Consider the following 4,511-nt stretch of genomic DNA (forward strand, 5'->3'; position numbering starts at 1 on the left):
CGGGCTCACTCCGCCGCACTCCCAGACTCCCGCACTACTGACGTACAGCCAGACAAAGAAACGATTAAAATATACATACAAAAGTCACTTGGGGAATATAATGCTCTTTTATGAGTTCCTTTATCGTAAGTTATACTATAGATTTTGTTTGAAAATTGATACGTTATATTTTCTATGTAGCGTTGACATAGATACATTAATTGGATATACGGTTTCCATCGATATTTTACAAATACTGATTTTATTATTGTCCAATAGAATACTAATTTCTCCATTAATGATTAATTTTGAACAAAAACGTTTAATGCTTTCCGTATTGAAATTAACTGAATCTATTAATTCTCATAGTTTTGAAGCTTGTGCCAAATATCGTCATTTGTTTTGATGAAATTTGCATAAATATTTTTTACGTACATTTTTAAAATTTACTATCGCCTTTCGGTCGAAATTACTTTGTTAGGATGTTTACTTTGTTAGGATCTCGGAGCAATGAGGTTTGCTGTTTTTAATTTATCTATTCATTAGTTATTCCCGTGCGGCTTAATCCACATAAAATTATAAAAAAATATTGTTTACATTTGTCAAATTCTTTCTTTACTATATGTAACTACTAGCTTTCGCCCGCGACTCCGTCCTCGTGGTATTAAAAAAACCAAAGTGCGTATGTGTTCTTCCAGATTATCCTCTACATGTATAATTTTCAAAGAAAACGTTCAGCCATTTAGGCTACAACAAACATACATCCATCTTTACTTTATAACATTTATAATATTAGTATGATTAATGCACAGACTGATAATCGTAGGATCTATAGCGAAAGTTTTAGTTACCTACGGTCGTAGGTAACGGTCAAGTATATCTTTTTTAATTGGGTAATATGGCAGTGTAACGTGTTACTGATCTTTCACAATGCCAGTAAAACGCATTACCCCCTTTAGCATTGAGCAAGACAGCGTCATCATGACACCATCTACGTGTTCGGTTAACTGGACCACAATTTGTTTTATATAACTATAAATTATAATATCAAAGTCTTATGGCGAAATTTATCAATATAACTATCAGAATGAATTAAAAATCCCATTATAACATATGATAAAAACGTTTTCTGTTGTATTTATGTATGTATATAGGTTTATAATACGTTAAACATGAATAATAAAAAATGTGTAACAATTTACATTTTAAGTTTTAACTTTTCGTTTTTTTAATAAAATACAGACCTTCAAATTTTTAGTGTAGGATTTGCAATAATTATTTAGCAAATAAATTACGTGTTTGACTTTTTAATTAAAATTTTTAAGCCAGCTATTTATATTTGTTATAGTTACTTCAATATTTATTTACGGACTAGCGGTTCCCGTGCAGCTTCATCCGTATGACTTTATATTTTATTTTATTGTTTACATTTGTCAAATTATCAATTGCAAATGTTAAAATGACATGACATGACAAACCTTGGAAATGTTGCTTCTTTCCCACATTAGTGTTTTTATCCAAAATATTTAGCCCCTATGTTTAATGGCGTTAAAATATACAGCCTAAGGCGTGACGTAAGTGTAGTGTATTTTATTAAAAAAAGAGTTATTCGAAAATATGCGGTGATTGATGACATCTTAGGCAACAAAGTGTGTGTTTACGCTTAATTATAATAAGATATAGTATAGACATAGATTAAAAAAACATTATTAATAATCTTAATAAAGATAAATATCAACACGTTATTTTGTATATATGACAAATGTTATGTTAATGAAATTCTTGTTGTGAATGACATAAACATTGTCAATGGCATATCAATTGATGAGTCTACATGTCGCGTGCCTCACGATACTTTCACACGAAGGTAGCATAATGCACTTCTTGTTATTGGAACATACACTCTTATAAGTACTATTTTGTCTTGGCGTGTGAGTTTAACCAATAGCAGGTACTGACTACTGCATTGTCTAACTTCTACCCTCGTGTGAAAGTGACATTACGAAGTCTGACACACATGGTCTTTTATATGGCGGTCGCGCACGCCATTGACACCAATGCCTATGGGCCAATGATCTTAAAGTATTTTGGCGCGTTTTTATTGTTATTTTATGATAATCATAATAGTTTCACGCGCCACAACCTATTATTAAACGAATATGTTATCTTTTCGTTATGTAAATTTCTATATGGTATGAAATTATAATTTTTGAAATAGTTAATGTGAAAAACATGATTTTTTAACTTTCCTAAACACCTCAAATTAATAGCAAACTAAATTATCAGTTGAAAGATTGCCATATTGTATAAAATAACGTAATAATAAGAAAGGTAACGCTGTAATTATCAAATTTATTACAAATTTAAAAAAGGAATGTGAGTCCATTTGTACAGTGAACGTTAATATGTCGAAATGAGATTAGTATTTTGTACAAAAGATTTGCGAAACTTACTCTGATATTATAAAAAATAACAGACGGCCTCGAAGTATTTCGAGGTTGTAAAAGTACTACTGATCTGGATTGGATAACTGAAGTGGATTTTAAAAGTTAAAATACAAAATTATGATTTTATTTTCATTGTCTTTATTCTCACGTATTCTCGAAAATTATTTATATGTACATTGATAATATAATATGAAATTACAATATTATCCTTAATTTATTATTTTAAAACCGCAAATATCCACGGACATGAAACAAAGTAGTAACAAAGCGAACATACAAATGTAATTACAAGCCATCGGTTTATTAATCGACGGAAATTCATTTTCGATAAATTAAAAAGCAATTAATTGTAATTAAAACAGTCAATGATAGTCTTTGCGAGAACGCGGGACCGACAACGAGCGGTAATTGTTTTTCATTGCTTATTACTTTGTGTTTTTATGAATGTATAATACAAATAATATTGTTAGCAATATATATATAAGATTTTCACCAACAATCGACTATCACCTTACAATCAAACTCATAGTTATTAATGTAGATTTAGTATGAAAAAGCTACACTTAGATACCTTAGATAACCGTTTAATTTCTCTGAGTGAAGAAGTTACGTTCATCGACATCTGTAGTTTTTTTTTTATTTATTAAGAAATGTAGCCGTGTTCTTCTAATTTTACGGATGTTATCAGTGTAATTTTAGTGTAAGTTTTTTAAAAAAAACATTTCACAATCTCACTTTATAAACACATTATATGATCGCAAACATGAAGGGCAATATAAAATGGAAAGGTTCGTTTTAAACTGTATAGTTTAAGAGATTGTAACTGTATCGAAACGTTAATGCTCCGAATGTACGACAGATAGTTGGGCAATTGGCAAGAGAGCTAATGTCAGGGGTCGTCGGGCGTCAGTCGGAATGAAATGGTAAGTGGTAAGAACAAGGTGGGCGTGGGCACGCGCAGCTTTTACTGGATTAAATGGATCGAGATCTATACAGAGTTAATACAATAATTTAAAACTTAACAATAAAAACGTACATACAACGTAATATAATGTTTCTGTTATCTGTATTTCTGCAAGAATAACTTGTGAAAGTATTGTTTCTTCGAAATTCTTGTTAGTTTATTGCAATAAAATGTTACAATATCTTGCATTTCTCTTACACAATGTACAAGGTTTTTTAATCAACAATAATTACATGTTTTAATTTTCGTTTAAATGGTCGTAAAGTATTACCGATTCGACCATGAGTGAAAAATCCAAATTAACGCATTTAAAGATGTACTAAGCAATCTGTTCACCTTGTTCTTGTGAGTTGAACATATTATTGGTATAATTTAGTAGCTACTTGTTTGTTTACAAGGCTAACGAATAGATCGCAGTGAACCATTGAGACAAATCCCCGAGGCCTATTACTGAGATCCCGATAGAGGAGCGCCTCCGTAAACACCGCAGCCAGCGTACCTGATCCCGAATTCACATATAAAGTTATGGAATTAGTCATAAAATGGATTCGTGACTCAAATATCTAACCTATGCACAGAACAAACGAAAGTTCCTTGGAAACGACATTCCCTTGTCACACGATTTTAATCTTTATGACTAACGAAATTAGAGTTCTTTTCCTTTGGATTTATTGTGAAGATATGTCGTTTTGTTATTGTATTTTAGGACGATGCGAGTTGACATTCGATAGAGAGCGTCATGTGACGTCATTAAATCAGTAAAGCAACAAAATTTAGGGCTTAAGGAGGGTTGTGATTGGGGTTGAACGTACAAAAATTATGGACGCGGTTAGACGACACTGCTTGAATATAAATTATTATTTACATTTGATTTAGATACATATTACAAAGTTGATTAAACACTATCAAAAATACTACGGTTAAAATAAAGCATATTTACTAAAGAATCATGTAATTATTCTAAAAAGGAAACTTAAACGTAGAAGATTAGTTAATATTTATTGTATAAAGAAAATTCTTATATATCTTATATAATGTGATAAATGCGAAAGTTTATGGATGGATGGATGGATGGATGTTTATAAGAGTTTGTAGCCTAAACGGCTGAAAGGATTTCGGTG

The sequence above is a fragment of the Papilio polytes genome, unplaced genomic scaffold (assembly GCF_000836215.1).
Source record: "Papilio polytes unplaced genomic scaffold, Ppol_1.0 DF821289.1, whole genome shotgun sequence".
NCBI lineage: Eukaryota > Metazoa > Arthropoda > Insecta > Lepidoptera > Papilionidae > Papilio > Papilio polytes.